The sequence below is a fragment of the Lissotriton vulgaris genome, chromosome 3_1, assembly GCF_964263255.1.
Source record: "Lissotriton vulgaris chromosome 3_1, aLisVul1.2, whole genome shotgun sequence".
In the NCBI taxonomy this organism is placed as follows: Eukaryota; Metazoa; Chordata; class Amphibia; order Caudata; family Salamandridae; genus Lissotriton; species Lissotriton vulgaris.
In genome coordinates this window covers 2,134,869,994-2,134,883,236 of record NC_141689.1, presented here as the reverse complement: position 1 = coordinate 2,134,883,236, position 13,243 = coordinate 2,134,869,994, and the positions used below count along the sequence as shown (strand labels likewise).

At 45.7% G+C, this 13,243-nt stretch overlaps 1 long non-coding RNA gene across 1 annotated transcript in view; it reads right to left on the bottom strand.

Moving 5' to 3' along the window:
• The window catches only part of LOC147728914 (uncharacterized), a 190,146-nt gene that overhangs the window by 161,490 nt on the left and 15,413 nt on the right, over positions 1-13,243 (bottom strand). The window contains exon 2 of the long non-coding RNA XR_015309586.1: positions 11,615-11,658. This is a non-coding gene — a long non-coding RNA (uncharacterized LOC147728914). The remainder of the gene's footprint in view (positions 1-11,614; positions 11,659-13,243) is intronic.

Genomic DNA, 13,243 nt, shown 5'->3' with positions numbered 1-13,243 from the left:
GGGAACACCCTAAATTAAATTTTCATGGGAGACTCTCTCAGTGTAACGCAAAACCAAGAGTTGACTCACTCTACTTCCCTTCTTCCTAATAGAACAATGTTAATCTCTCATGCTATTATTACTGGACCGGGGTGTGGTTCCGTGGTTTGCGAACTGGGCTCGATGGTTCCGAACCCGTTCAATAAAGATCGTCGGAAATGGACGATTTTGGTGTCAGCAGACCGCAAATGGCGAGTGTAGCGTGTCTGAGTGTTTTCATATGAATCGATATAGGAGAACACTCTGTATTCGAGGATTTAGTTTGAATCTCCGGGTTCCATTTTGTATATGGCAGCCATTTTGTGTGGTTGCCCTAACATAGGCCCGATGACTGTGGCCGAACGAGTCCTTGAGACACGTGTGCCTTAGCTGACTTCTGGGTGACCTGGCCGAACTAACTCCTTGCCCGAGGCCGACCTCGCTGACCCAGTTCCTTGTTCAGCAGCTGGTCTGATAAAGATCAAAGAGCAGGACGTGCCCGAGTTTATGGTACACTGCTCCCACCTTTCTATCTCCTTTCCAATCTGTTTCTGCCTTTCCTTTACGACATAATCATTGATTTGGGTTGAAGGCTTTATGATGGGTTTGTCCGGCCTGATCGAACTGGAAACTTGGGAATGTGCCTGGTCATTTCTGGTGGGCTGGACAACGGAAAATGGGATTGTCTGAGATTGTCGTCATTTGCTACTTTCAAAATGTTACTCTGTCATTGGTCAGTTTGTATGCACCGAATGCTAATTTGAAATGTTGCCTGAGGCTTGATTTTTGGCATAAAAGACCATGCTTCGCTTATTGAATTTGTGCAGTCTCTGTCGAACCACCCGTGTGTGCTTCGTAGATCTCTGTTCCTGGTTGCAGCCAATAAACTTTGGTCTTTGACGTCATCAAGAAGTATCCCGTGTCTCTGTTTGCCAAGACAGGGGAACTCGAAGGTTTCAGGCGTTCTCCCTGACGCCGCTGGGTTCTAAAAACCCGGTCCTTCAGTTGGCCCCCAATGTGGGGCGACTACAGCGGTACCGGTCCAAGCCAGAGGTTCGTGAGAAGCTTCGTGTGAAAATTCTGGAGGAAGGCCTGCCACTTCATCGACCACTGTATGTCGTCGTGGTCCGAAAGTCTTTGCTGCGAGGTTTCCCGCTTTCCGCCGGCTACGAAGGACTGCTGCCCTGACCTTCGCCCTGTTTTGGAGCCTTAGACGTTTGTAGAGCGAGACGATTGACGGGTCTTCTGGTGACGCCATCGACATTTCAGTTAAGTATAAGCGGAGCGTCTCCTAGTCCTTAGTTTGTTTGGTATCCTTTAGTGGATCGCTTTGATTTGGTACCTGCAGGCCCCAAAGCCAAGGGATTTGTGTATTCACGAGACTATCGTTTCAAGATTTCCCTTGTTGTTTGAAGCTAGACGAGTGAGCAAGATGCCTGGTTTTAGCAGTTTTAGACACTTGTTTAGTTGTGGTATATCGAGGGATTCCCGGTTAGAGGATTCGTGTCCGGTTCCTCCGATCGGAACTCCTACATACGAATTGTATGTGAAACATGGTGTGGGTCCTATTAGCTATAATGAGATCTGGGTAAAATATACGAAGAGTGACGGTGTCCTACAGTGGCCCCGTTACGGTAGTTTTGAAACTGAAATTCTGGATAACCTTGAGGTGAAGTTGATTAAGAAGAAAGCCCGGCCGGCGATGTTTGACTCTTTTCGCATATGGCGCAAAGAAGCCAAACAGAAAGAAATTAAATTAGCGAAAAAGAATACGCGAGAACGAGGTATGTCAATGGTGCAAGCTGCCATCGCGTATAGAGATAATGAAGAAGAACAAGAAAGTGAACAGATGCTTAGAGTGAGGAAGTTAGCGGTACATAGATGCTACCCAGTCCTGCCGCCTAAAGAGAAGAAAGACAAGAAAGATCTTGTGAAAGATCCTTTGATGTCGCATCTGTTAAATTCACCCCCACCCTTGCGCAGAATGCTACGGCACCACCGCCACCAGTGGTGGCTGTGCAACTGCCGGTTGTTTTGCCTCCTGCGATTCCTCTACAGCCAGCTCTTCCGTTGGCTGCTGTTCCTGTGGCGCAGCCTCCTCAGGGGCCGCCACCTCTGCCCTTTTCTACGACTGCTACTTCTATGCCTGTCCTTGACACTTCTTCAGTTCCGCCTTTGGATTCTTCCACTTCTGTTTCGTCTTCCCTTATTCTTCCGATTACTCCTTCTCCTAGACAGCGGATGACTGCTGCCTTTTCTGGTTTCCTGACTCCTTGGTTGGGACAATTGGGTATGTCTCCTGTGAGTGAGCGTAGACAGTCGCGTAGTCAGTTGCCTGATACTGATGAGCGAGTGATTTTGGATCACATGGCACGTAGATGGGTGACGTACACGTCTCAGTACGATCTTGAGGGTATCATGGATGTTTTTCGGCAATGGGAACCACCTAAGCAACGGTATGTTTTTGAGATCATGTGTGCGTTCCTCCATGACCAATGGATGAATGAAGTGGGTAAACCTCCTGAAGAGTTGTTTCGATTGCGTTCTGAGTTTGCGAAGGGAACGATTGTGATCGAGAGAGCGGTGTCGTCGTTATTATCATTTCGCAATAATGCTTCTTCTGAACGGCTGTTGGAGCCTGATTCGTCAGTTGGGAGAAAAGCGCGTCAGTATCCTATGCGAGAGGTTCCTCCAGTTTGGAGACCTGCTGATGCAACTGCTCAACCACCTGTTGGTGCGCACTTTCAGAGAGTGTGGGTGCATGTTCCTTGGAAGCGTGCGGAAGTTTTAGCACTTAAGCAGACTTTGCCTGATCCGCGGAAAAATCCAGTGGGATATTATAAAGAGCTTGCGCAAACTGTGAGTTCGTGCATTATGAATTTGGCGGACATAGATATGTTGTTTGGGAATGTTGTTCCACAGCCCATCTGGAATGTCATTCGACATACAGATCATGATAATGAATTGGGTGATTCGTGGGTTAATCTTGTTGCTGCGAATGATAGACAAGTTGGAGGTGCTAAGCCCGAATACAGAACTCCCTGGTAGGATTATTACTCTCATGAAGACTTTGGTGCCCGAAGTACGTGTTAATTGGGACAAGTTGTCTGCATTTAAGCAGAAGAAAGATGAGACTGTGTCAGATTTTTTCACGCGTTTCGAAGAAACTTTTGTCAATCATAGTGGGCAGGATATGGCTACTGATGGTGGCCAGAGATTGTTCGTCGACAAATTTGTGCACAATCTTCTTCCCGAGTTATGCACTAAGTTGAAGGATTCTGAGAGTGCTTGGCCTGTTTCTACGTTAGCACAGATTTTAACTACGGCTCAGTACTATGAGAATAGACGTAAGGATGAGTTAGAGAAAGCGGATAAGAAGACTAAGGAATTGAAGACTAAAGTTCTTCTACAACAAGCTTATCCACCTCGTGTTAATAATCAGAGTGATTATCAGCAGCCTCAACAGTATTCGAGAAACTCGCAGAGAGGCAAGACTTCTCAACAGCGTTTTCCGTATGGACCTAATCAATGTGCATATTGTAAAGAAGAGGGTCACTATAAGAATAGTTGTCCGGTCTTGCTACAACGAGCGAATAGTGCTCCTGGTGTGAGAGGTAGAGGTGCTCAACAAGCGCCTAGAGGTAGAGGTCGCGGACAGAATGTGCGTCCTTTGCCTCCGCAGAATTCGATGAATACTTTTGATCAGCAGCAGAATTTGTCTGGTAGAACAGCACAGTACTAGGTAGATGATTATTATGTTGATGGTGACGAAGCCAATGGTAATAATTGCTAGGACAGCCATGGACAAAGTGAGGGAGTTGTTTCAGTTCCGGTAGATCAGAGTGGACCTTATGTTGAAGTGATTGCATCAGGTGTGTCAGAGCCTTTTCTGCTAGACACTGGTGCTACGAAGAGTTCTATTATGCATTCAAAACTCCCTGGCGCACCTTTGTCTGGCTTTAATAATGTTTCTGTAGGTTTTTCTGGCGCCCCCGTTACGAATCCGATTTCTGTTCCATTGCCCCTTTCTGTTGGTCCTCGTAAGTTTGAAGCACCCCTTCTTTTGACTACAGTTTGTAATGAGAATTTGTTGGGATTGGACTTGTTGAAGAGATTGTATGCGACTTTGTATTTTTCTCCGGCAGGAGTACATCTTACTTTAGGTGAGAATGTGACCACTCCGATGTACGTGTCGAAAGATTGTCTTCTATCGGAATTGTCTTTGTTACCGGATTCAGTGTGGGCTACGGGTCCAAATGATGTGGGCCTGTTAGATATTTCCCCATATGTTGTGACACTGAAGGCGAATGCTAAGTTACCGCGCATTCCGCAATATTGTATCTCAAGTGATGGTGAACGTGCGCTTTTGGCGATCATTTATGATCTGATCGTCAAGGGCGTGATTGAAGAAACGCGAGGTAATGTGTGCAATAGTCCTGTTTTGCCTGTCCTAAAGAGAACTGATCCTTCACAGCCTCCTGTATATAGATTTCTCATCGATCTTCGTGAAGTGAACAAAATTGTTGTTCCACGATTTCCTGTTGTGCCTGATATCACCGCATTACTGACTTTGATTCCGGCTACAGCCACGTGGTTTTCGGTGATCGACTTGAAGAATGCTTTCTTCAGCATCCCGATTGCCATGGAGAGTAGGGATATCTTTGGATTCTCCTTAGGAGGACGAAGTTTCCGCTTTAAATGCGCTCCTCAAGGCTATTGCGAGAGTCCATCGATTTACAGTCAAGCTTTAAAGACACAACTTGATCTGTTCGTTTTACCTGAAGGTGCAGCCCTTATTCAGTATGTTGATGATTTGTTGGTCGCTGCCGATACTGAGGAGATTTGTAAGGATGCCACTTTATCATTATTATGACATTTATCTGATTGTCATCACAAAGTTTCTCTCTCGAAATTGCAATTCTGTCGACAAGAAGTTACCTACCTAGGTCACCTCTTATCGAAGGAGAGAAGGAAACTGACCCCAGAGAGAATTCAGGCTATTGCTAAAATGAGTGTTCCTATGACACAGAGGGAAGTACGTGCGTTTTTGGGTATCACGTCGTATTGTAGGCAGTGGATTCCCAACTTTTCTTTGTTAGCGAAGCCTTTGATAGCTCTTACTGTTAAGGATACTCCAAATCCTATTCCTTGGACTGACGAATGTCAGCAAAGTTTTTCTGAATTACGCAATGCGTTGTGTTCGGCTCCTGTGTTGGGTACTCCTGACTACAGTAAGCCTTTCACATTGTATGTCCATGAGAGAGAGGGATGTGCATTGTCGGTTTTGACTCAGCAGTTTGGCGATAAGCAACGCCCATGTGCGTACTTTTCGTTGACTTTAGATCCTGTAGCTAGAGTGTTGCCGAGTTGCTTGAGAGCCACAGCGGCAGCGGCTGTTTCAATTCGGCAATTTGCTGGTTTGGTTATGGATAACACGTTAGTGGTTATGGTTCCACATGCAGTGGATACCTTGTTGAATCATACCAAGACACAGCACTTAACTAGTGCTCGGTTGTCAGGGTATGAGCTTACACTGTTAGCGATTCATGTGCACATCAAAAGGTGTAATACCTTAAACCCAGCTACATTGTTGCCGATTTCGCTTAAGACAGATGATGATAGTGAAGAACAACATGACTGTTTCCTAAGATCCGAAGAAGAGACAAAAGGGTGAGTAGACCTCAGAGATACTCCTCTTCCTGATTGTGATGATGCTTTGTGGGTTGATGGTTCGTGTTTTCAGTTGCCGAATGGTGATACGACTGCAGCATATGCTGTGACGACTTTGCATACGATTGTTGAAGCTGCACGTGTCCCATATAACTCAGCACAAGCAGCGGAATTGATTACACTTACGAGACCGTGTGTGTTTGCGAAAGGAAAACGAGTGAATGTGTACACGGATAGCCAATACGCCTTTGGCGTAGCTCATAGCTTTGGACGTTTGTGGCGTGAACTTGGATTTTTGACATCGCATGGGACAAAGATACAACATGGGCAACTGGTGAATGAACTTCTTGAATCTCTTACGTTACCATTGCAAGTAGCGATTGTGAAATGCAGTGCCCATAAAAAGGTTACGGATGATGTTGGTCGTGGTAATGCGTTTGCGGACGAAGTTGCGAAAGAAACTGCAAGAAACGTGATGAGTCGAATGTATGTTGCAGGTCCAGCGAGATGGGTTCCAGAGAAGAGTATGTGTGAAGATACCATTGAGAGCGTGAAATGCATTCAAAGTGAAGCCACAGAGAAAGAGTTGAATGAATGGAGAGAAAGCAACGGTAGACTGGATTCGAATGGTTGTTGGACTGATTTGTCAGAGCATCAGAGATGGTTGTTGCCTAATGCGTATGTGCTTCCAGTTGTTACAATGGATCATGGAATTGCACATATTAGTGTGAAAGGGATTTGCAAGTTGTTGACCCTTGTTTGGCAGAATGTGGGAATTCCCAAATGTGCAGAGAATTTGGTCAAGAATTGTATGGTGTGTTTGATGCATAATCCTGGTAAGGGAACTCCAACACCAGCTGGTCATTTTGCTCCCCCTACGTATCCGTTTGAGGCTTTGCAGCTAGATTTTATTCATATGGAGAGATGCAACAACTTAAAATATGTATTAGTAGTTGTTTGCTCCTTTTCTAAATGGGTAGAAGCTTACCCCCTTAAGGATAATACTGCCTTGTCCACAGCAAAGGTTTTGATAAAAGAGTTTTTCCCGAGATTCAGAATGCCGAGAATTATCTGGAGTGATAACGGGAGTGAATTTGTGGGTCAAGTCATGAAGAGAGTGTGTGAGGGTCTCGGAATTAGGCAGAAATTCCACGCTGCAAATCATCCCCAATCAGCTGGTTTAGACGAATGCTATAATGGCACTCTTAAGTTGAAATTGGCCAAAATTCAAGAGAGCACGGGTTTACAATGGCCAGATGCCTTGCCATTAGCACTTTTGTCCACAAGAATGACTGTGCATTCGCGAATGGGTTTGAGTCCGTATGAGGTTGTGTTTGGTCGCCCGGCAAATATTTGGGGCGTACCAAGACCAACGAGGTTCAGTGACCTCGAGCATCCTGTATTCCTTGATTATTTGCGTGAACTGACAACTAAAATGAGTGTTTTACGTCAACAGGTGCATGACAGCCTTCCACAAGTTGCAGAAGATCCAGGACACTCTATTGAACCTGGCTCATGGGTGTTTGTACGTAACTTTCAGCGGACCAAGAACGAACAGCCCCGTTGGACAGGGCCCTACCAGGTGCTCCTGTCAACAAGATCTGCGGTCCGAGTGCGAGGCAAGCGGAACTGGATCCACGGATCTCATACCAAAAGGGCACCTCTGCCCTTGCCATACGATAAGTGGGTCCAGGAGGGACTTGCAGACTCTGAAACAGAAGTTGTCCCACGGTTCATACCTTTCAGCGATGCTCGATTGATTGGAACAAACTCAGAGAAAGAGAGCGATAGGATTTTGCAAGAATCAGTACCTCCTGCAGATCGATTGGACACTACAGAGCCTCACCTGGTGTTCGCTGATCAAGAATTAGCTGGAAAGAGCCGCTATAATTTGAGATCGAGAGTTACGGACAAATAAATATTAAAGACAAATAAAGTTTGATGATTTTTTTCTGTTTGCAGGTTAACTCTCCACCAAGGATCTACTCATTTTTGTTTTTCTTGAACCGCCATCCGGTTCTTGCTGCTAGGGTCGCGGTTGCCATCAGTCTCAGGAGTGTAAGCCTGCGACACTAGGTCGAGGGTTCTGTTGGCCCAAGGCAGCCTTCCTGGGTTAGCAGAGGCATTCCTGAGCAGAATCAACCTACCACCGCGGGCAGCACATTTAGTTCAGGATGGATTTCTTTGAGTTGGAGAGACCTGTACAGACACTGACTTTTAGAAAACGAATATGTAAAATAATATCGAAGAAAAGTTTTTTGATACCATGTGTATTTTTACTATTGAGTTTCGTGATATTTATAGCTGGTTATGTAACATTTGTTTTTAAAATGACGTTTAATCCCACTGTGCAACCTACACCTTCACCTACTATTTCTTTTCATCCTTTGCCTGAGCATGAGGTAGTTAGACGATTGGAATTTGCTAACAATTCTTTCATCCAACTTCTGCACCAACACCAGTTAGTGATGAACATGACAAACTGCTGGATCTGTGGTTTGATGCCTCATACAACAGATAAGGGTATTCCTTATTTAGTTTTGCCCTTTAGCCTTAATGGTTCAATTTGGGCTTATAGAACGATATTTAACTATGCCCATAGTGTATACCCCCTACGTTCACCGAAAGACAATCCGAAGAATAGTGCTTTATTTAGAGGCATAGTCGACATGGTTAAAGGGACTAATGCAGTTGAGGCTATTCAGAAAGATTAGAGACAACCATATAGTGGTTGGGACGTTACTGGATATGGAGTTAGTCTGAGTGTTAACCAGCGAGCGAAAAGTTCTCCACCGATTTGGATAGTGCCCTATCAGGGCCACTATTGTCTGCAGGGCAACGGCAAGAATCCGAAGGCTCAGTTAGGGAAGAGTGTTTGCGCTGAGACTTATGTATTTGCGTCTCAGTCTTCCCCAGCGTTCCTAGCTGCTAAGGGTACCTATTTTGTTTGCTATGACAAAGCGTATACATGGTTGCCCCCCGACTCCTCGGGCACATGTTTTGTTTCCTTTCTGTTACCTCCCACTTTTACAGCTGCGGCAGACTACCATAAGACGAGAGTTGCTAGAGGTGTCTTTAGTCAAGAAGACACTGCAGGAAAAGAACTGGGAGATTTCTTTAAGGGGTTTCTGCCGTTTTGGGGACCTATGGCTAACAGTAGGAATATTCGCCAGTTGACGAGAGTGGTTGAGTCCACCATAGTCGAAACTGCCGGTGCCCTTGGTAACCTGACTGCTTAGCTCCAGTTGGATAGACTTATGACGCTTCAGAATAGAGTTGCCCTTGATGTTATTTTGGCAGATCGAGGTGGAGTTTGTAAGCTGATTTAATCGAGCTGCTGCGTTTTCATTCCAGACAACGCTCCATCAGTCTTCCAGGCCATTTCCAAGCTACATAAGATCTCCGATTCTGTCCATTTGGACTGAGGGGATTGGTCGTTGATGGGATGGTTATGGGGATTGATATCCACTTGATTTTGATGGTCTTTGGGATGGTCTTAGCAATCCTTTTCATGTTCTGTCTCTGTGTACAGTGTGCTCCTGGTATTTGTGGCCTTTGTGCTACTTCGTGTACAAGGAGACCTGTCCAGAGAAAGGTACTAAGTAATAGGATGATGCTACAGCAACATATCAATGACCTGATGAAAATAGATCCGGATTCAGATTAACATGGGTTTGGGTTTATTGCCTATGTAAGGGCAAAAGGAGGGTCTGTGGTTCCGTGGTTTGCGAACTGGGTTCAATGGTTCCGAACCCGTTCAATAAAGATCGTCGGAAATGGACGATTTTGGTGTCAGCAGACCGCAAATGGCGAGTGTAGCGTGTCTGAGTGTTTTCATATGAATCGATAGAGGAGAACACTCTGTATTCGAGGATTTAGTTTGAATCTCCGGGTTCCATTTTGTATATGGCAGCCATTTTGTGTGGTTGCCCTAACATAGGCCCGATGACTGTGGCGGAACGAGTCCTTGAGACACGTGTGCCTTAGCTGACTTCTGGGTGACCTGGCCGAACTAACTCCTTGCCCGAGGCCGACCTCGCTGAGCCAGTTCCTTGTTCAGCAGCTGGTCTGATAAAGATCAAAGAGCAGGACGTGCCCGAGTTTATGGTACACTGCTCCCACCTTTCTATCTCCTTTCCAATCTGTTTCTGCCTTTCCTTTACGACATAATCATTGATTTGGGTTGAAGGCTTTATGATGGGTTTGTCCGGCCTGATCGAACTGGAAACTTGGGAATGTGCATGGTCATTTCTGGTGGGCTGGACAACGGAAAATGGGATTGTCTGAGATTGTCGTCATTTGCTACTTTCAAAATGTTACTCTGTCATTGGTCAGTTTGTATGCACCGAATGCTAATTTGAAATGTTGCCTGAGGCTTGATTTTTGGCATAAAAGACTATGCTTCGCTTATTGAATTTGTGCAGTCTCTGTCGAACCACCCGTGTGTGATTCGTAGATCTCTGTTCCTGGTTGCAGCCAATAAACTTTGGTCTTTGACGTCATCAAGAAGTATCCCGTGTCTCTGTTTGCCAAGACAGGGGAACTCGAAGGTTTCAGGCGTTCTCCCTGACGCCACTGGGTTCTAAAAACCCGGTCCTTCAGGGGGTTGTGATCAAATAACGGCCTTACCAGAGGCTTGTATAGGGTAATACAGAGGGAGGACAAACAAAGAAATGTTAGAAATGGGGGTTCATAGAACAGCACTCTAGCACCCGGTCCTTTCCCATAGTTCCAGTCCCTGAACTGAATGGTAGTATTCATTTCTGTGTCGATTTTAGAGCTGACTAACAATTACTCACTCCCATGGCTCAACAAAATCATTGAGCACTTAGGGGAATCCAAAAATATTTATACCATAGACCTAACAAAAAGGATACTGGAAGAGCCCCTCAAAAGTAGAAGATAAAGAGAAAACTGCCTTTGCCACTGCTCATGGTCTTTACCAATTCACAGTATTACCTTTTGGGTTACATGAGGTCCCGGCTGCATTCCAGAAACTCATGAATCAAATCCTGGAAATTCACTGACAATACGCTGCCGCATATTTCGACAATATCATTATCTTCGGTTCAAATTGGCATGACCATGACAGTCACTTAGCGGCTATCTTAAAGGCCCTTCAAGAGGCTGGCCTCCATATCAATGCAAAGAAATCAAAGCTGGCCTATAATAAGGTAATATATTTAGGATATCTCCTGGGAAATTGTGTAATTGAACCCCAATAGGAAAAAGTTAAAGCCATATAAGAAGTCCCTTTTCCCAAAAACAAGCATGAAATTAGAGTTTTCCAAGACCTTTTAGGTTATTACAGAAGATTTATCCCAAATGACTCCCACTTCTCTGTTCCTCACTAACATGTTGAGAAAATTCAAGAGTTCTTCGGTATAAGTAAAACCTCCAAAGGCAGCCCTGCAGGTTTTTTCTAAGTTAAAACATGTAATTTCCTCATATCCTGTTCGCTAGTCTCCTGATTTTAAGAAACCCGTTATTCTTCAACATGCTTCCAACACAGGATTGGATGCTGCTCTCCCAATTGAATGACGGTCAGGAAGCAAACCCAATCCTGTTCATAAGTAGGAATCAGTTCCCCCGAGGGTTACATTACCCTACAATGAGAAAGAGTGCCTGGCCATCAAATGGGTCATTGACAAACTCTAACATTATTTGAAAGTTTCCCACTTTCTCCTTTATACTAACCATGCCACACTCACCTGGATGCACAGGGACAAAGCATGTAACCCCAGAGTTCTTTGTTAGTCTTTTCTATACAACTATACTCCGCTGAGGTTAGGCATATAAAGAGGAAAGATCCTGGTAATGCTGATGTTTGTCTCAGTTCCCAATTTATCCATATAGGAAAAATCTAATTGAGGAGGTTATTGACAAGGGAGGGGAGTACAGGCGCAAGTAGAGGACTGAGACTTACCGGTAACTCCATCAGTGAGCTGGGTCAGTTCCTCAGGACGCCATCTATAAAAGAAGCAAACAAGAGAAAGTTATCAGAAAGAAAGGAAGAACAAATGGGAAGACAGAAAAAACAAGTAAATTGACAAAGGACTCACATTTTTCCTACAGGAGATAGGACAGAAAATGGAAAGACAGAAGTTAGCAGAAAAAGAAGTATAGAAAAAGGACAAAACAAAGAGGATAGAGGAGGAGCTTCGCGCGCATCCGTGATGGCCGCGTGAGCACATGGATCCCGAGACCCTCGCCGCCTCCCGCATATATCCTGAACGGTATCCTGATTACAAAGACGGGTTATTGGAGATGAAACTCAGCTGATAGATTAGCTGCTTTCAAAAATTGATTCGGACTTCGGGAGCCGCTACTACGACAACTTGAACTTTCGAGGCCCACCCCATGGCGAAGCCTGGTGCTCGAGTCGTTCAGACGCCCAGGCAGTAGTTGAACAACAACGGCCCTCGGGGCTCTGCTCATTGCCTTGGAGTTAACTTTCGGTTTTGCTTTTGGGTCTTTGGCCTTATCCTATCTCAAGATCAATCTAGTTGCCCTAGGTCTAGCCGAACTCTGTGAATCCACTGTGTGCCAACGGTCGCGAGCTTCTGTGTGCTGAGCTGCTGGCGCCTGCTTCTGAAGACTTCGGTGGGTTGACTGCGAAGGGCCATTTTCACCAGGTCTCACAGGCCCCTCGGGGGCGCATTGCCCAACATGGTGGGCAGGCCCGACAATGAGAAGCGAAAAACCAAGACGCCTCTTCGGGGGGGAACTATTCAAACGAATGTCATGGATCGATATACCCATCCCAAGGGGTCCCCCGGTGGTACGAATAGAACCCTGGAAGAGGCAAAGGAAGACCCGGCTGCATCGATCGAGTTGACTCTACAGGATGTCATGGGCGCCATTTCCGGTATTAAGACTTCCATTGGCCAGCAATACGAGGCTCTCGCCCTTAAGCTCGACACCGTAGCCATTGACGTCAATTTGATTAGAGCGGACTTATCGAAGACAAATGAGAAGGTCAAATCCTTAGATCTGAAGACCTCCAGCCTCACGACCGACGTGTCCGACTTACAGACGGAGGTCGGCAATCTGCGATCCTCCAATGATCTCATGGCTCGTCGACTGGAGGATTATGAAAATAGGGCCAGACGCAATAATGTACGTATTATTGGGGTCCCTGAAAAATCGGAGAATCCCGCTGCAGATCTCCTTGTGGAGGATCTCATCCTAAATTACCTCGCCCCCAAAGGCCTAAGTAAATTCTTTGCTGTGGATCGTGCGCACCGAGTGCCGGGTGGGAAGCCGAAGCCGGGTGCCCCTCCGAGGCCGATTATTGCCAGAATTTTCAATTTTAGAGACAGAGACGCTATCCTGCCGGCATCGCGGGTGGGCAGCACCGTGTAGTTTGAAAACACAATGGTGAGCTTCTACCCGGACTTTAACCAGTTCGTTCAGAGGCAGAGGGTGGGGTTTCAGGGGGTGAAGCGATGGTTGGGAGACATGCACTTTAAATACGCGATGCTATTTCCAACTAGGCTCGGCGTCGAATATGAGGACCGGACGTTTTTCTTTGATCGTCCCGAAAGAGTCAGTG